The 20,076-nt window shown below is 50.8% G+C and overlaps 1 long non-coding RNA gene across 1 annotated transcript; it reads left to right on the top strand.

Annotated features, from left to right (window-relative positions):
* The first annotated feature begins 2,020 nt into the window (after positions 1-2,020).
* LOC119952266 lies at positions 2,021-13,458 on the top strand. The gene is made up of 2 exons (XR_005457806.1): positions 2,021-2,354; positions 12,986-13,458. It is a non-coding gene; the product is annotated as an uncharacterized LOC119952266 (long non-coding RNA).
* Positions 13,459-20,076: the final 6,618 nt, after the last annotated feature.

Here is a 20,076-nt window from a genome sequence, read left to right as displayed (position 1 = left end):
TGTAAATTTATTGTATTTGAGGAATGTTGCCTGAGTATGGAATCTTGGCAAGTTTGGTGGGGTTTTTCCTGTTGGCTTTTTGTGTTTGATCTAGATTGGTATTCACCCAGACTTAATTGTTTTTTTTTTGGCCTTAGCGAGTTTCTTCCCGGTCAAGGCCTCAATTTTTTCATCAGTGGAAAACTGAACTTGGCAGCGAGACTGACTCCTGGATTAGGCCGCCATTCTGAAAGGGTGCACAGGTGTTGATGTGAGTTTGAGGGTCTGCCACCACTCCCCCATCGATGGGCAATGCCACACCCTGCTGATATTGGCATTGCCCACCACCCGCACCCTCCACCCGAAATAAGAACATCCCGCAAGGGGTCGCTGAGGGACCCCACTTTTCAGGCCCTACATTGCCCCTTTTCAAGCTCCCCCCATTTCATTACCCTCCCCTTCACCACCGCAACCTTTTTGAGGGTCTTCATACACCGCTTCACACCCCACCTTTCATCACATCCCATGACCCCCTTTCATGGGCATGGCCCTCCTCAGTCCCTGAACTTTGGCAGTGCCAATCTGGCACCTGGGCATCCTGTCATTGCCAGTCTGGTACCCAGGCAGTGTCCCTGGCATACTGACAGTGCCCATTTGGCACTGCCAGGGTGTCTTAGTGCCAGGTATTGCCCTCTCCAACCTGGATGCTCCAGTGGACTACGAGACAGCCGATAGCCATCATGACTGGTGGAGACCAGTAATAATTGGCACCAGGTGTAGGCCTCGCTGGTGCAGTTGGTGACTACCGGGCAGCAGGTGAGTGCGGCGTCAAGATGGCAAATCATATTTAAATGAGCCTAATGGGGAATTCTTCATGGGGATCAAAGAAATGGCTAAGGAGCTAAATTGGTACTTCTGTCCTTACAAAGGAAGGCATGAATAATGTACAGGAAGTTCTGAGGAACGCCAGTTTCAATTAAGTACTGAAGGAAATTAATACTAGTAAAGAAATGGTTTGGGGGAATTTAATGGGATTGAAGGCAGATAATTCTGCATGGCCTCTTCATCTCAGAGTACTTAAGGAAGTGGCCCGAGAAATAGATCCATACATGGTCATTTACCAAAATTCTTTGGATTCTGGAACGGTTCCTACAGATTGGAGGGGAGCCGATATAACCCTGCTATTCAAAATGGGAGGCAGAGAGAAAATAGGGAACTATGGACCGGTGAGCCGAATGTCGATAGTAGGGAACTTGCTACAGTCCATTATCAAGGATTTCATAGCATGGTATTTGGAAAGCAGTGATATAATCAGATAAAGTCAGCTTGGATTTACAAAAGAGAAATCATGCGTGATAAACCTACTACAAGTCTTTGAAGATGTAACCGGTAGAATTGACCAGGGAGAACCGGTGGATATGGTTTATTTACCTTTGAGAAAGCTTTTGACAAGGTCTCACATAGCAGAATACTATGTGAAGTTAAAGCACATGAGACTGCGGGTAATGTCTTGAGATAGATAGAAAGCTGGTTAGCAGACAAGAAGCAAAGCGTTGGGATAAATGGGCCTATTTCCAACCCTCAGGCAGTGAATGTGGGTTCCACAGGAATCTGTGCTAGGATCCCTACTGTTCACATTATATATTAATGCTTTTGATGAGAGGACTAAATATATTGGGCGGGATTCTCCATCAATTGACCCCAAATCGGGAAATACAATTGGCCAGAGAATTGCATGTCAACCGAAAATATGGGGTTGGATTCTCAATTTCTGAGACAAAGTTCTGAGCCGGCGTGGGAACAGTGATGTTTTACTGTGCCACAGTTCAGGGATGCTGAGCTGGAGCCCCTCAGGGATGCCATGGAGAAGAGAAGGTTGACTCTGTACCCCTGCCCGGGAGGAAGGCCACGAGGCGCCACCGATCGCTGTGCCTGGGCACAGGTGGCAGACGCAGTCAGCACCATGGGCAATGCTGTCCGGACTGGCCAGCAGTGCCGGAATAGACTCAGGGCAGCCAGGGTGAGTTGGGAGACCCGCGTCTCACACACCTGTAACCCTGCCCCTCCCCGGGGTACGGCTGACCCCCACCCTGCCCCACATCCCACATGTCAGCACCCATGGCAACCACAATGGCTGGGTGCCCTGGCCACTGAGGACATCACCTACCCAACCCCTGGGCTGCATACGTCGGAACATCTAACAGTGTAGTTGTATGTGTTTCCCCCTCTCCCCAGGAGAAGGCTGCAAACAACCGGCGGGAGTGGGAGATGACTGGAGGGGAACCACCAGACCTCAGCATGCCCGAGCAGAGGGCATTGGATGTGGTCGGCAGCCCAGGGGAAAGGAAGGTCACCGAGGTGGAGGTCGGCAGCGGGTGAGCAAGTGACACCCTGCATAGTTGCGCATCCCCATGACACATGTGTGCACACAACCCCCACACCTCCCCTCAACCCACATTCCCCTCACCCTCACCCCTGTTGTACCTTCTAAATACAGTGTGTGTCATTAACCCGTAAAGGGTGTACAAATGACCATACAAGTTGTTTAATATGGTGATAGTTTATTACACGCACACAAACTGAACAGACAAATACAAGTGCACTCTAAATTGAAACACAAGAATGACCCTAACTTCACATCCAGGTGACTGGCAAGTACAGAGCACATATGGCCTTATCTGGAACCCATTGTCTGGCAGTGCTGGATGTCTGTTGCTGGTCGTCTGTCCCCGGCTCTGGTCCCTCTGTGAATTGTGTGGATGTTTCTCTCCTTGGCTGGTGACCACCGCTGTTGCCGTCGGCGGTGAGAGCACGAATGGCAGAGCATACTCGAGATGCCAAATGGCCCCCTCCTGCGTTTATCCGCTATGTCCCGAGGCATCGTCCGGGCTGTTGCCTTTGTATATTTACAAGCTACAGCCTGCCGTGTCCATGTGGTGCCAATGTCCCATCGTTCTTTGTGGACGACCATTTCAGAAGGACACAGATCCCTCCTCTTGATCCTTAAGGCGAAGCGTGGTGGATCACATACTCGGAGCAATACCTTCCTGCATCCCCAGTCACCTGTCCATCAGGCAAGACACTAACTCTACATGCACAACTCCCTAATACATAGTACATGAGTAACAAAGACAAATATACATTACATAACAGACATAATATGGTTAGAAAAATGGAAGTGTCCGTACTGTAAGATACAATTGCCAGTCTAATGTAGAGGTGGGAAAATATCGTAAACCTAATACAAAAGTGGAGCAATACTGGCCGGTACAAACTGCAGAACAGGTTGGCCGTAGGAATTTACAGTTCTACAAACGTCATACACAAGACAACCTGGATACTCAATGCTAAACAAGTATGAGACCCCAGGACCAAAGAGAAAATGCTGGAAAATCTCAGCAGGTCTGGCAGCATCTGCAGGGAGAGGAAAGAGCTAACATTTTGAGTCCAGATGACCCTTTGTCAAAGCTAAAAGACAGGGAAAGTGGGAAATATTTATACTGTGGAGTGAGAATGAAAGATGAGTCATAGCCACAGAAACCCAAGGAAAGGGGGTGCTAATAGCCACAGAAACCAAGGAGAAAGAGTGCTAATGACAGTCCCCAAAGAGAACAAAAGGTGTGAAAGGCCAAACAGCAGAGAAACGAACATCAGAGGGTAAACTGACAGATGTAGATGTCAGGGGAGGAGAAGGGGAGAAAAGGAAAGGAAAGATTGATAAGATGGGGTGGGGGGGAGGGAGTGTAAATATATATAAAGTAAGACAAGAAAAAAAGAAATGGTAAAAGAAACTTAAAATGAAATGGGATGAAAACAAATGGGTCGAGGTGGAGTAGAGGTAATCAACTGAAGTTGTTGAATTTGATTTTGAGACCGGAAGCATGCCTAACTGGAAGATGAGATATTATACCTACAGTTTTCGTTGAGCTTCACTGGAACATTGCAGCAGGCCAAGGACAGACATGTGGGCATGGGAGCAGGGTCTTGTGTTAAAATGGCAAGCAACGTAAAGGTCAGGGTCCTGAATGCGCACAGACCAAAGGTGCTCAGCAAAGCGATCACCCAGTCTGTGTTTAGTCTCTCCGATATAGAGGAGACCACATTGGGAGCAGCGAATGCAATCGACCAAATTGAAAGAGGTGCAAGTGAAACGCTGTGTAACGTGGAATGAGTGTTTTGGGCCTGGGATGTTAAGCATGGAAGAGGTAAAGGGGCAGATGTTACACCTTCTACAATTGCATGGGAAGGTGCCATGGGTGATAGGAGAGGTGTTGGGTATGGTGGAGGAGTGGACTAGATTGTTTCGGACGGAACGGTCTCTGCGGAATGCTGACAGAGGGAGTGAAGGGAAGATGTGTTTGGTGGTGGTATCACGCTGGAGTTGGCGAAAATGGCGGAGGATTATGCTTTGCATACGGAAGCTGCGGGGTGAAATGGAAGAACGAGGAGGGTCTCGATCCTTGTTAAGGGAGGGAGGGGAGGGGCCTAGGGTAGTGGCGTGGGAGATGGACTGCACAATGGTGAGGGTCCTGTCAACAACTGTAGGTGGGAAATCATGGTTGAGGAAGAAGAAGCACATTTCTGAAGCACTATTTTGGAAAATGGCATCATCGGAACAAATGCGACAGAGGCAAAGTAGCTGAGAGAAAGGGATGAAGTCCTTTCAGGGTGTAGCATGCGAAGAGCTATAGTCCAGATAGCTGTGGTAGTCAGTGGGCTTGTAGTGGATATTAATAGATAGTCTATTGCCGGAAATGGAGACAGAAAGATCAAGGAGAGGAAGGGAAGTGTCTGAGATGGACCAGGTGAAAGTGATGGAGGAGTGGAAACAGGAAGTGAAGTTGATGAAGTTTTTCAGATCCGGTAGTGGGGGACATTCGTGGAGTTGTGTGGCGGGCACGTAATGTAGTATCAGTTGGTAGTCTGTTATCCGTGGCGTAAAGATGACTCAGCGTTAGTGCTGATGATGAAGGTGCTCTCAGGGTCTGATCAGTGAGATGCGAGGGACAGTTTGAATTGCAAATAACATGCAGGGAGGCGAAGAAGGGATGGGGAGCCGAGGGTGAAGCAATGCACAAACAAAGAAGACTAATGTGCGTTGAGAACAGACGATGAGGCAGGTTCCATCAGAAATCGTGTACCATGCTTATTGGGAGGCGTCCGATTGTCATCATCTGGGTACCTCAGAATGTTTGTGCTCCACACACCTCAGAACATTGCGCTCCGCAGTTATTCTTGCAATACCCCCATGGGAGGTTCATCCATGAAATCATCTACCTCCCCTGGTCGCCAGACCCACATCTGCCGGTTGCTTGCGTTCATTGGGTTCAGGGTTACCGTGTCCTGGAACTCAAATCATTCGGCTTCTCTGACCAAACGTCCAGTGTGGCCCCATGTCCAATAGAGGGACTGGGGAGTGTGAGTGGTTGTCGGGCGGTTGCGTTGGGGGTGGGAACTGCTTCGTGAAGGTGGCAATGAGAACTAGTACATCCTTAAATCCATTTCTGCATGGTGGGTGTGGGCCGATGTAATCCACATGGGGATTCGTCCAGGGACCCTCCACCAGACGGGTGTGTCCTATATGTCCCCTCCTGGCATCACTGTCAGGAATATTCTGGGCACAAATGAGGCAATGCTCAATGTAATGAGTGACATGCTCCTTTCGTTCCGGGCACCAACATAATGATGGTCCGTAGTGGTCTCCATGTCCTGGTGTCCGTGTCCGTCATGGAATTGGCATATGAGCTGGTTCCGGAACAGCTGTGTGGTGCGGACCGGAGAGTGGCCCAGGAGTCTCTTCGTTAAAGTGCCCACCGAGGTGAGTGTCTCTGGGATGATGGAGGTTATTGAGGACAGCTGTGATGGTAAATTAGTGTCACCCTCCGACTCGAGCTCCGGGGTCCCCGGAGTCTCGGGTGGAAGGCGGCAATCCAAGCTGCGCTCTTCGCTGCTCAGTTCATGGGGGGCTCCGGCTGTGGCACTGGTTGGGGGGGGCGGGACACCGGACTCATCCACTCCATCTCCAGTAGCTCCTGGAAGGCACAAGGTTGGACCGTGGGCCGGGGGGGTGATGGGGGTGATCGTGTGAGTGGGGGTGGGATTTGTTGAGGGTGGGGGTGGTGTTGTGTGAAGGGCTGGGTGAGGGTGGTGTGGGGTTTGTTTTGGGGTGAGGGTGGGGTAAAGGGTCATTTGTCTCTCCTCCATGGCTTCCAGGGGGGTATTGAGCTCTGCTTCCGTGAAACATGGTGCCGTGCACCTTGCTGCCATTTTGTTGGCTGGGGTGGTGTATGTGAGGAGTGAAGTGTTTATGTGCGGCTGCAACTTGTCAACCTCCTGAGTGTCAATTGCTAATCCGGCGAGTTTGATTTGATTTGATTTGATTTGATTTGTTTATTGTCACGTGTACCGAGGTACAGTGAAAAGTATTTTTCTGCAAGCAGCTCAACAGATCATTCAGTACATGGAAGAAAAGGGAATTAAACAAAATTCAAGAAAATACATGAGAATACATAATAGGGCAACACAAGATATATAATGTAACTACATAAGCATTGGCATCGGTTGAAGCATACAGGGTGTAGTGTTAATGAGGTCAGTCAATAAGAGGGTCATTTAGGAGTCTGGGGACAGTGGGGAAGAAGCTGTTTTTACGTCTGTTCGTGCGTGTTTTCAGACTTCTGAATCTCCTGCCCGATGGAAGAAGTTGGAAAAGTGAGTAACAGTAAAAGTGAGTTCAGCACCGTTTCTCATTAGAATCGATTGTGCACCATGTTGTGACGGTGCCAGCCCCTGAACAGTGGCGGACTCCGTCCAGGTGCCTCTTCCTGGTGGGAAAGGGGTGGGGGGCGGGGGGTGGTGGTGTGAGGGGGGACAAGCACCAACAACGATTTCAATGTTGAGCTCCCAGAATGATAAAAGAACTGAAGTGTAAGATGAAGCAGAAATAGGGTGACTAACGTCATCTTAATAATCAGGTGAGAAACAGGCTGAATGAAGAAAACTCAGAGGAATTGATAAAAGAAATGAGAAGGCTATAGCGAACCTATGAGAAGAAACTGGTAGCCAAATTCCCATGTCATCCAAAGACCGTCTCTGGGCATGTGAATAGGAAGAGGTAGAGTGGAGCTGATTTGTATCAAATAGGGGATTAATGCACGAGAAAGGACATGGCTGAGGTACTAAATGGGTGCTTTGCATCGGTCTTGAACAAGGAAGAAGATGCTGTTGAAGCCATAGTGAAAGAGGAGGCTCTTAAGACACTAGATGAGCTTAAAATTGTTGGGGGAGATATTTGACAGACTGCTTGCACAAAAGTTGACAAAATTACCAGGATGCACAAGCTATGATTTTCCAAAGTTCCTTGGATTTCGGAACTGTCCTATCAGATTGGAAGTTTGCAAATGGTAGACTGTTATTCAGGATGAGTAAACAGTGCTCTAGGAGGCCAGGCAGCTGAGGCACTCTCAATTACGACGCGAGAGCAAGGTCAGTAATCAAAGGCTTTAATATACAGAGAACAGGACTGCATTCGAGAGAAGTGTGCTCGCAACATGGGGTCTTATCTTATATCCTGTTTCCTGGGGGTGGAGCCAGAGGCGGAGTCCCCCAGGGTTCCAAGCCTCTTAAAGGGGCAAGGTATTTGTGGTAAATACTGATCATCACATTCACCCTGTTTAAAAAAAAACATAGTCCGTCGGGGGTGAAGTGTTTTAACTTATAAGTTCAGTCTTTGTGGCGGTCTGATCGTCCTTGCTGACTTTCGCTGCTCCGGTGGTGGCGCCGTGGATGCGGTCGGTTCCGATGGTGGTCTATCCGGGAGCACTGTTGACTGAGCCTTTGCCCGCCTTGGAGAGGGGGGCTATCAGGGGTGATTAGGGTGGTCGGTGCCGGCTGGGGGGCAGGGGGCGCTATGGGGGGGCACTGTCGAAGTCGGCGGTCGATGCGGGGCGGGGAGCGTCGGTCGAAGGGGGGAGGTCGGTGGGGAAAACGTCGGGATCGGTGGGAGAGTCGGTGGGGTCGGTGCCAGGTCTCGCAGGGAGACAGTATCCTGCCTGCCGTCGGGGTGCTCGACATAGGCATATTGAGGGTTTGCGTGCAGCAGGTGGACCCTCTCGACTATTGGATCTGTTTTATGGCTCCTCACGTGCCTCCGGAGTAGGACTGGACCCGGAGTCGTCAGCCGAGACCCCAGAGGTGGACTTCCTGGGGAAGACAAACAAACGATGGTGAGGAGTCTCGTTCGTGGCCGTACAGAGGAGCGACCTAATGCAGTGCAGGGCATCGGGTAGGATCTCCTGCCAGCGGGCGATAGGGAGACTCCTTGACCGTAGGGCTAGGAGCACAGCCTTCCAAACTGTCGCGTTCTCCCTCTCCACTTGCCCGTTTCCCCGCGGGTTATAGCTCGTCGTCCTGCTCGAGGCGATGCTCTTGCTGAGCAGATACCGACGCAGCTCATCGCTCATGAACGATGTACCCCGGTCGCTGTGAATATAAGCGGGGAAACCAAGCAGTGTGAAGATGCTGTGCAGTGCCTTGATCACGGAGGCCGAGGTAGTATCGGGGCAGGGGACAGCAAAAGGGAAGCAGGAGAATTTGTCGATGACGGTGAGGAAATTGATGTTGCGGTTGGTGGACGGGAGGGGCCCTTTGAAGTCCACGCTTAGTCGCTCAAAGGGTCCAGAGGCCTTTATCAGGCGGACCTTGTCTGGTCGATAGAATTGCGGTTTGCATTCCGCACAGATCTGGCATGCCTTAGTCATGGCCTTGACCTCTCCTGTGGAGTAGGGTAGGTTGCGGGACTTGATGAAGTGGGCAAGCTGGGTGACCCCCGGGTGGCAGAGATCATCGTGGATGGATCTCAGGCGGTCCAATTGCACGTTGGCGCACGTGCCGCGAGACAGGGCATCTGGGGACTCGTTGAGCTTCCCCGGGCGATATTTAATATTGTACGTATAGGTGGAGAGCTCTATTCTCTACCTCAGAATTTTGTCGTTCTTTATTTTGCCCCGTTGTGCATTATTGAACATAAAGGCGACCGACCTTTGGTCGGTGACGAGGGTGAACCTCCTACCAGCTAGGTAGTGCCTCCAGTGTCGCACGGCCTCCACTATGGCTTGTGCCTCCTTCTCGACTGCAGAGTGCCGAATTTCCGAGGCGTTGAGGTTCGGGAGAAGAACGCTACCGGTCTGCCCGCTTGGTTGAGGGTAGCAGCCAGGGCGACGTCTGATGCATCGCTTTCTATTTGGAAGGGAATGGCTTCGTCCACCGCGTGCATGGCGGCCTTGATGATGCCGGTCTTGATCCGGTCGAAAGCCGACTGGGCTTAATGAGTGGCCGGGCTTTGTCCGCATATCTGGGGACCCACTGGGCGTAATAGGAGAAAAGCCCCAAGCACCGTTTGCGTGCCTTGAGGCTACGGGGGAGGGGGAGTTCCTTAAGGGGACGCATGCGGTCAGGGTCTGGGCCTAGGACCCCGTTTTCCACGATGTAGCCGAGGATGGCTAGCCGGGTTGTGTGGAACACGCATTTCTCTTTGTTGTACGTGAGATTGAGGGACCGGGCAGTCTGGAGGAACTTCCTCAGGTTTGCGTCGTGGTCCTGCTGACCATGGCCGCAGATGGTGACGTTGTCCAAGTACGGGAAGGTAGCCCGTAAGCCGTACTGGTCCACCATTTGATCCATCGCCCTCTGGAAAACGGAGACTCCGTTTGTAACACCAAAGGGGACACTGAGAAAGTGAAACAGCCGACCGGCTGCTTCAAAAGCCATGTAGGGGCGGTCTTCTGAGCGGATAGGGAGTTGATGATAGGCCGATTTGAGGTCAACTGTGGAGAATACCCGATACTGGGCGATTTGAGTCACCATTTCAGCTATGCGGGGAAGTGGGTAAGCATCGAGTTGTGTGAAGCGGTTTATGGTCTGGCTATAATCCACTACCATTCGTTGCTTTTCCCCGGAGCGGACTACCAATACTTGAGCCCTCCAAAGGCTGTTACTGGCCTCTGTGACCCCCCTCTTTTAGTAGCCGCTGAATCTCTGACTTGATAAAAGTCAAGTCTTGGGTACTGTACCGGCGATTCTTGGTGGTGATGGGCTTACAGTCGGGAGTGAGGTTCGCGAAGAGGCAGGGTGGCGCAACTTTGAGTGTCGCCAGGCTGCATACTGTGAGTGGGGGCAGGGGTCCGCCGAACTGCAGTGTCAGGCTCCGGTGGCTGCACTGAAAGTCGAGGCCGAGCAGCAGGGGGGCGCAGAGTTGAGGAAAGATGTAAAATTTAAAACGGGAGTATTTAGCGCCTTGAATTGCGAGGTCAGCAACACAATACCCCGTGATTTGAACCAAATGGGACCCTGAGGCGAGGGCGATAGTTTGGGAGGCGGGGTGGATGCGCAGGGAGCAGCGCCTTACCGTGTCTGGATGGATAAAGCTCTCCGTGCTCCCGGAGTCGAATAGGCAGGGAGTGTCGTGGCCGTTGATTCGCACCCGCATCATTGCGTTTCGCAGGTGTTTCGGCCGCGATTGATCGAGTGTGATCGCTCCTAGTTGCGGGCCGTCAGAGTCGAACTCACAAAATGGCCACCCGGAGTCACAAGATGGCCGCTGCCGCCGGTCGAACGTGTCGGGTTTCGAAGATGGCCGCTCCCATGACTCGCACGAGTTCGATGACGCGTCGGAAGTGGGCGTGCCCGGCCGCAGCGAGTCTGTGAGGCCGGGATTATGATTTCTGGGCCTGATGAGGGTTTTGTTTGTGGCCTTTGGGCCCAGCCAGGCAGACTTTCGCGAAGTGCCCTTTCTTCCCGCAGTCGTTGCAGATCGCGGATCGGGCCGGGCAACGCTGACGTGGGTGCTGGCCTTGCCCACAGAAATAGCATGGGGAGCCCCCGGAGTGAGTGGATCATCGCGTGGCACAGGCCTGTAGCGTGGCCGAGTCTGGAGGGGATCGAGAGGGGTTCGCAAGGTCCGCAGAGTACGTACGGAGGTTATGGTGGGCCGTTTCGAGAGAAGAGGCGAGCGTTACCGTGCCTTGGATATCCTTCGCCCCGTCTTCTAGGAGCCGCTGCCGGATGCACGAGGACCTGATACCAGACACAAGGGCGTCACGGATATGTAAGTTCCTGTGTTCTTCTGCCGTCACTGCTTTGTGGTCGCAGTTCCTCGCGAGCGCGGTGATTCTTTCCACGAACTCGTCCAGCGTTTCCCCGGAACGCTGGCTGCAGGTTGAGAGCAAATGTCTGGCGTGTACCTCGTTAGTAGTTTTTATGATGCGTTTCTTCAATATTTCGATCGCCGCCTCATAGGTCGTAGCGGTTTCGATCATGGCGGAGAGTCGGTGGCTCACCCGGCCATGTGGTAAGCGCAGCTTGCGAGTGCTGTCGACATCAGTTGTTGAGGAGTCCAGATAGTCCTCGAAACACCGGAGCCAATGTTTAAAAATTTCCGGGGCTTCCGGCGACCTGGCGTCCAGGTTGAGCTTCTCCGGTTTTAGAGCGCTGTCCTGCTTGATGTCTCTGTATATTAAATTGAGGCACTCTCAATTACGACGCGAGAGCGAGGTCAGTAATCAAAGGCTTTAATATACAGAGAACAGGACTGCATTCGAGAGAAGTGTGCTCGCAACATGGGGTCTTATCTTATATCCTGTTTCCTGGGGGCGTAGCCAGAGGCGGAGTCCCCCAGGGTTCCAAGCCTCTTAAAGGGGCAAGGTATTAAAGGTAAATACCGATCATCACAGCAGCCTAACATCACACAGACATATGGACACATGAATTAGGAGCAGCAGGGGGCCATTGAGCCCCTCCAGCTTGCTCCATTATTCAATAAGATCATGGCTGATCTGATTGTAACAATTTTCTGGAGGACAAAAGTTCACTTTGTTCATGCTTTTAGTTTTCAAATATCTGTGGAAGATGATGCTGAAGGTTTTTAGATTTCTGGTTAACTTTCTCTTTTCTTCTAATCTTTTCCTTCATATTTGCACAGTTAAAGGGTATGATCTAATGGAATTTGTTCTAAATGTGGGAGTGAGCGGGAATTGGCGGGTGTTTCATGACGGATGACACAGTGGGACCCTCAACGGTATCTAACATTAATTAGGCCAATTAATGATGCCCCACGGGCTTCACGTGGCAACTGGCTGTCTGCCAGCTGATTCGCCAGAAAGATTGGCACCCAGTGCCACAAGATGCTCAATAAACTCCATGGTCGCAGGGGTGATTTAGCATCCGCCCCCTGGCACTGCTCCCCGGCTGACCCCCTTCCCGCCCACAGCCCTGCGGTTGGCACCGTGCCCCCCCAGCACGTTACCACACCTGTGCCCCAACACACCCTAGTAACAACCTGTGCACCCTACCCATCATCAGCAGCGGTACCCATGCCTGTCCCCGCCCCAGCCCCTGCATACCCCGCAGCCGGCAAGGCATGAAGGGTGCAGCTCACAATGCCCTCTCTCTGTGCTCACAGGAACAGCTGGCCCATAACAGGCGTAGTTCACTCATGGTTCCACCTGGCGGGAGCTCAGAGTTGCAGCTGCGGACACAGTCCATGGCCGCCCGAGTGGGGGACAGGGGGATCCGTCATGGGGGGGGGGGGGACCTCCAGGATGTCCAGGCTCGCGATTGGTGGCCATCGATCGGTGGGTGCGCGCGATCCTGGGGGCGCTTATATTGTTGGAGCCAGTCTGCGGTGTGGGTCCACCATGTTGCGAGGGGCTGCCGCCGCAGGCCGCCACAGCGCGCAGGCGTGGGCCCGCGGCCGGAAGTGCAGGGCCCCGTATCGGCAGCCGGAGCTGCAAGGACTACTCCGGCACCCTGCTAATCCTCTCAGACTGCAGTTTTGTTACAGTTTTGCTGCCAATAATTGGTTCAAATTAATCCGGCATAGATTTATTCTCAGTGCCCTGAAATTGGCACCAAGTGTTTTTGTTCTAGATTGTTTATTATTCTTTCCCAGAGTTTATCTAATTCTTCTTTGTTTTTGTTTTTACTGTTCCCTGAATGTTGCGGAGACCAGGAGGAAGCATAAAGAGCGGCGAGAGCAGCGATTGTTATATCAGCAGGAATGGATAATGGTGTGGAAGCAGCGAGCGTGAGACCAGCAGCGCCGATAAACGGGTGGTGACAGCAGCGAGATGGAAACTAACATCAGCAGAGACCTGATCCGATGCTTCAGAGCCCACTCACCACAATCACCGAATGAAGGCGCTCCACCTCAACGGATTGTTTGCTAAAATTCAACTTGTGTTTAATCCAATTTCTTGATCGAGATATAGTTGTATATAGACTAATTTAAAATGCTTACTCTATAATATGCCTTTATTCAGAGATATACATTATGTAGAATAGAAATTTTAACGTTACGTATTTAATTAAGTTTACTTTTGAAGTAGGTTTACTTTTTTGTTTTTACTTAATTAATTAATTGATCGAGTCGAGCTTGTATTAGGAGTGTTGATATTAAATTTAATGTTTCCAGATTTAACCCTACACGCCTCGTTGTGTTGTGATGATTGATGTGAATGTTTATTCCAGCTACAATCACACACTGACAGAGAGAGAAAAATAAGAGTGAGGGAGAGAGAGAGTGAGAGCAAGGGAGCAAGACTCAAGGCCCCAGGCCCTGTGAACAGAACACTCTGCTCACAGCCTCAACCACAGTGTCTGCTCCCTCATGGCCTCTGTTCAGCGCCGTTTGGCCCAATGTCACGACTCCGCTCACAGACTCAGACGTTGTGAATGCTCCGTTCGCTGCCTCAGCCTCTGTCACCACTCGGTTCAGGGCCATGGCCTCTGTGGCTGCACTGCTCCCATCCCCCCCATCCCATTACAGAGCCACTCAAAGCCTCGGCCTCTGTCACTACACTGTTTGGGGCCTTAGCCTCTCTGACTGCACTACTCACAGCCTTAGTCCCAGAGAACATTCCAAACACAGCACTGCCTTCTCTGAGGCCATATGGGTTGAATATAGAGGAACAGAAACGGGTGTGTATGACAGACATCAGGTGGACCACACAATTGGGATTGAGCCTGAATATGGGAGGCTCGGAGCAAAAGCGAGGAAACAAATAAGAGAAGCAAAATCCTGTGGATGGAGACTGCCAGTTAGCCGATAAATGAATACAGAACAATTCAATTGGCATATAAAAAGTGACAGGGTGGTAAAAGGAGGATGGGGCTGATTGTGGAACTGAAAGGGGGTTTAGACATGATGGGAGGCTGAATGGTACTGAATGAGTATCTGTCTTTACCACAGAACATGGTGTAATTGAAAATATGGAAAGATGTGTCATTTGAAACATGGAAGTTTGGCAATATCTGATCTGAGAGAAACATGAGAGGATACAGGGAAAGATCCCACAAAGGGTTAATAGCAGCTGCAAAGAGCAGAATTATAAAATGCAAATTCCTTCTCCCAAACAAACACACAGGATTTTTATATGAAGCTAAAAACAATGGTTCACGCCTTCATTGAAAGTAACTAACTTAGTCAGCATCTGGAAAAGCATGGATGAGAGTTTCAGTTGAATTAGGTGACGAATGTTTAAAACAGGCAGGTCTTTCAAGTTATAACCAAGTGGATTTTAGCATACAGCTAAAAGCAATGTTTCACACCTTCATTGAAATTAACTATCTTAGTAAACAGCTGGAAAGGAAAAGATGAGGTTCAGTTGAATTTGCTGACAATTCTAAGTGTGAAGTTCTGCCGATATCAAGTAAATTAAAAGAAAATTGGAGACTATCAGTCTACGAGAAACATAATTTAAAGTCAAAATCAAAGTCAAAATTATGAGCTGAGGACACAATTAGAAAATAAAACTATAGAAATGACAAGAACCAAACCAAAATTCACACCCCTATTGAAACCAAAGCATTTTTGAATATCACAAAGGAACTTTGAACATCACAAAGGAAACAATGTAATCAGAGACCTGAGAGGTGAGGTCATGTCAAAATGAAGACTTAGTTGTATTAGAATGTTTAGATCAAATATACTTTTTACAATCAAAGTGAAATAAGTTACTTTACAAGAAAGTCATAAAAACTTAATAACTGTTAGAAAGAGAATATAAACCCAAAGAAAGGGGACAGCCAGCTCGGTACATGGGAAAGATAGAACATAGCAACCAAGCTCACCAGCGAATACATCTAAAGAAGACCAGATTTTAAAAAGAAGATTGATTGTCAAGTTGGGCCTGAAGGTCCCTTCAACCAACCAGAAGGATCCAGAAGCAAGATCTTTTTACTTTTCTGTAAAGACAGTGATTGCATCTTTTTAAAAGAAAAAAAATATAATAATAAAATAACTTAAAAGTTTTAACCTGAAACAGTGGTTATTAGCCTACTTTACTTACTTAGCAACGATGGACCGAGGATATCAATGCTACTACGGGGTAAGTAGGTAAAATTCTTCGGTGAAGGTATTGGTTATACCGGGGGATAACTTCAAAATATAGTTTGACCTGAATAGCACCCACCGAATCCTGCATCGGAATCAGGGAGTGAGAATCCCTGTTCACCATTTAGAATATCGACTCTTTTTTGGTCTAGGGGGAATTCTAAGAATAGTGGTGAGTTTTTAACTTCAGTGGTGTCCAAGTCACATGAAAAAGCAGATAGACGAGACACTGATGGGTTAACAATTGGCAGTGAGGTATTTGATAGGCTGACTTTACCAGAAATTGGTTCATTACCAGAACCGGATGAGACAGATTTCAGGATACAGGTTGGGATTCTCCATCAGCTGATGCCCAAAGCAAGAAAGCTGATTGGGCAGAGAATCGGTCCTGACGCCGGAATCGTGGCCAGGTTGGTTCACCCCAAATCACAATTCTCCGGTGCCTTAACACAGGCGTAAATACGTTCCACTCCGCACGTACACTAAACGCCATTGACATATCAGGAGAGGGCCTGACCCGGTATTCTCCATAACCTCCTCGATACTTCGCCTCCGCCGGGGCGAACTCCCGATGGCGTGATTCCCGTGTGCTTTTACAAATTGGGAAACAGGCGCCGTGGCTGATGATTGGGAGAGAGAGGAGTTAGGAGATGGACAGGCGCAATTGTGGGCTGCAGGTCGTGGCACTCGCCAGACTGGCGGAGGGGGGTGGGGTCGGTCCTGCCAGGTCAGAGGAGGTGGGTGGCCATGGGGGGGTGACCAGGGGACAGGCTGTGGGACTGGAGGGACACCCCATGGGACCGAGGCGATGTGCAGGCATGGACCATCATTGCCACTGCCTGCAAGACAGCCATCTTGCAGCACACCCCACTGAACACACAGCGTGGCCCATGATTCAGCAGGGTGATACCGGCCATATGGGCACCCATCAGGCTGAGCAGGGAACCTTGTGACATATCTACCAGATCATGGTGCACCAGGCACCGCGGGTAATTTGGGGAGAGGACCTGCTGCCAGTGACCATTAAGGTGATGGTTGCCCTGAACGTTTTGACCACGGGGTCCTTCCAGGCGCCATGTGGGGACCTGTCCGGAATCTCAAAACCTCACTGCACAGGTGCATCCATGCCACCACGGAGGCACTATATGCCGAGTCGTCATAATACATCAATTTCAATGCGGACTGAGCCCACCAGGATGCCTGGGCAGCAGGGTTAAATGCCATCATCGAGATGCCCCGGGACAGAGGCATGTCACCCTATGAACATCTGCAGATGAAACGCCGATCTTCACAAACCAATAGGGGTTCCCTTCGATGAACATGTAGCTGGTGTGTGACCATGAAATGCACATCATGCACAGCTGCGCCCGATACCCGGGCAATCTGCACGACGTCATCATTCTGACACAACCGGAAGTTCCTGGCCTCTTCGAGGCGCACGCCCGGTTGTGGCTGCTGCCACCTATTCAGAAGCCATTGACCAGTGTTCTTCAAACTTTTTTTCCAGACACCCATTTTTACCAACCGGCCAACCATCGGGACCCAACCCAGCCGACATTCGCAGCCCACGTCGGCCGACCTTCGCGACCCACGCCGGCCGACCTGCGCGACCCACCATTTTCTCTTATCTTGTTTGCTGCTGACAAAAATGGAGGAAATGGTTTTGTGTCCCTTTGGCCCTCGTACACGCTTCTCCAATGGAACCTGTTGGATGAAGGTGAAGCCTTCCGGTGTCGGAAAGTATGGAGTCTCCATCTGTCCAAAGTTCTGACTTTTTTTCCTGTAAAACTTTATCAAATAAACCCCCCCGAACTTACATAGCAAAAAAAGAAAATGAGTAAAATAAATGAAAAAAATTAATAAATGGATAAAAACCACTACAGAACTTGAAATCAAAAAGCTGCAACCGTTTAAAAAAATAACGGCCGCACTGTGCATTCGTGGCCGATTATTGGTGCGCATGCGCAATGCGGCCGAATTTTCTTTTAACATGTTCTTGGCCGCTTGCAGCGGCGTTATGAAAAGCCGACTGCTGCGCGGGGTTTTGCACAATCGGCAGCACCGCGGACAATGGCTCCGCGACCATCCCAACACCCGCCCGCGAGCCACCCGCGGGTTCCACCCCCGACTTTGAAGAACACTGCCATAGACGGACGTGGAGACCCGCTACAACGACTCCCATGCAGCAACCAAGGGCATGATTGAGTGGTGCTTCGGCATCCTGAAGATGCTGTTCTGAAACCTGGACCACTCTGAAGGGCTCCAGTACAGCGTGAGCAGAGTCTCTGACATCTTGGTGACCTGCTGTGTCCTCCAAAATATTGCCCAGCAGATGGACGACGTGCCGGGGGTGGAGGATGAATGTCAGTCCTCATCCGGCGAGGAGAATGTAGAGGAGGACCAAGATGGGCAGGACATGGGGCCCGGGCAGGTTTGGTAGGCCGCATAATGTGTGTACCTGGGTCAATGCGTACACGATGCTCTTACTGGTTTCACCGATCAGGGGTCCTGACCAGCGACAGGGACATCCCATCCCACCCCACTGACCCCCCGGCTGACCAGCCCCTCCAATGAACGTCCCCATTGTGCCACTCTCTCCACCCCCTTGAAATCCCCTCTTTGATTCCTATTTGCCTCACTACAGGGTGGAGGCCCTAGGTTGGCAGCAACAGCGGATCTGGCCAATGGAACGGAGGATGATGACCACGCGATCTGCGATGTGCTCTGATGCTTCACGCTGTTTGACCACTTCTTACTCCTGCCAACGTTGGCACTTCCCACCGTCCACCTGAGTGATCGCTGCATGCGAGCTGGCCATTCCTTCACACCGTCCCACTGAACCCCTGGGGTGGCTGAGGTGGGGGCGGGGAGGAGGGGGGGGTGTAGAAGCGATGAGCGCTGTCTGTACTGGGGTCTGTGGCCCCATCTCCCCCCTCGCCCAGCACCACTCCCACCCCCAGCGCCCGCTCTGCAGCCAGCTCAACCATCCCTCAAACCTCTGTGCCAGAGCAAAGAGGCAGGTTGTAACATAGTGAACATGCCTCTATTGTAAACATATATATACAGGTTAGTGCCCGAGTTCCAGTCGCTATCTTATGTGATGTAACCCGTGCCAATCTAATTGTTGTCTACCTTTCTGGCCTTACGGGCTCTAACGCTACGGCTAGGTGGATGGGGTGTCACAGGTGGCGTAGTGCCGCCCTGTTCTGCCCACTGCCCAAGCAATGCGCCAGTACAGCGCCTGGGCAATGCCGTCAGTGCCCTCAGACATGGCCCTTTGTGACTGGGCCATGCTGTGGTGCGCCACTGCAATGTCTAGGTGGCTCTGGTACATGGCTGCCAATGATAGGACAGGCTTGCCCAGGGCATCAGCCACCGCCTGCACAGATTGCCCCAGGCCCTGGATATCTTGACCCATAGCCAAAACCTTTGCCTCTGTTGCTTGGTGTGCTTTTACTTAATTGCTCTGTTTTAATAACCTTTGCTCTAGAGTCGCCAGGTATCTTTCTGATACCACCACGAGGTTCAAAGCCAAGTGCTGATCAATAACTCAATACACCAGTTAGTAAGTTTCAAATCAAAACATATTTATTATACACGCAGTCAATCACTACTCATGAATAAAACTCTACTTACTAGACTATCACTGCAACTAAAGGCCTATACTTAGCTTTCAAATGGCGCACCAGGTCAGAGGAACAATGGCCGTTGTCCGGTTCTGAATCTGCTGGCTTCAAAGCTGGTATGGAATAGTAGCTAGGAGCGTCTATCTCGTAGCGTGCGTTGACTGGAGATTTAGTTGGTTGGTGCAGCTGCTAGGCAGGTCTCTCCTCGCTGAGAGTCACGGTCAAGAGTTCTTCGAGAACTGCCAAGAGAGCAAACTGAACTTGGGGACTCTACTTTATAGTCCCCAGGGGTTTTGCGCCCTTGTGGGCGGACCCTGGATCTGGCACCTTTTAATTGGACCATGTCCCAATCGGTTCTATCGATTTCTCCAATACCGGAGGTGTTCCCTGATCGCTGGCCGGTTCCTATGTGTCTGTTGGCCTGACTTTGTCCTGGCTCCCGCTGGCGCCGGGGAGTCTGTCTTGGTCCCGTTCGCTTCAATGTTTCTAATTGTTTCTGGGGATTGCTCATTAGTATGTAGATGGCTATTGGTTTCGGTTCTGTCTGGGTTCTGCAAGTCTTAATAGACAGAAAACCTTGCACCTGCTTGTTTTCCTGTGGCTGGCCAATTTTCCCTGCATTCTTTGCGGGCATCCATTTTGGAATCGGGAAGTGGCCACCCCAGGTGGCTACACTTCGAACCCACCAATGCAGACACCTCCCTTGCGGTGTTGGCTTGGGTGGCATACATGGTCGGCACCACCGCCTGCTCCTGCAGGCCATAGGGGTCCTCCAACTGCACCTGCAGGTACTGGATGCTCGCTGACAACCCGTCATGTAGTCCCTGGCTCTGTGACTGCATCTCCACTATCGATGGGACCGTCCGTTCCAGGATCCCGAAAGCCGTCCGGACGCCAGCTAGTCCCTCGGGTTGGCCTGAGTTCCGAATTGTGGGGTTCCTACATCCACCTGTTGTACTGCAGCACGTGTATGGTGTGCACTAGATAGTGCCCCAGGAACATCTTCATTCAAGGGCCCAAGTGAGGTAAGTGTCTGTGGGGTGGAGGGTGATGGAGACAGCAGTGTTGGAAAGTCGGTGTCTT

The sequence above is a fragment of the Scyliorhinus canicula genome, chromosome 17 (assembly GCF_902713615.1).
Source record: "Scyliorhinus canicula chromosome 17, sScyCan1.1, whole genome shotgun sequence".
NCBI lineage: Eukaryota > Metazoa > Chordata > Chondrichthyes > Carcharhiniformes > Scyliorhinidae > Scyliorhinus > Scyliorhinus canicula.
The sequence above is the reverse complement of the archived record's forward strand: the minus strand, read 5'-3'. Positions and strand labels throughout refer to the sequence as shown.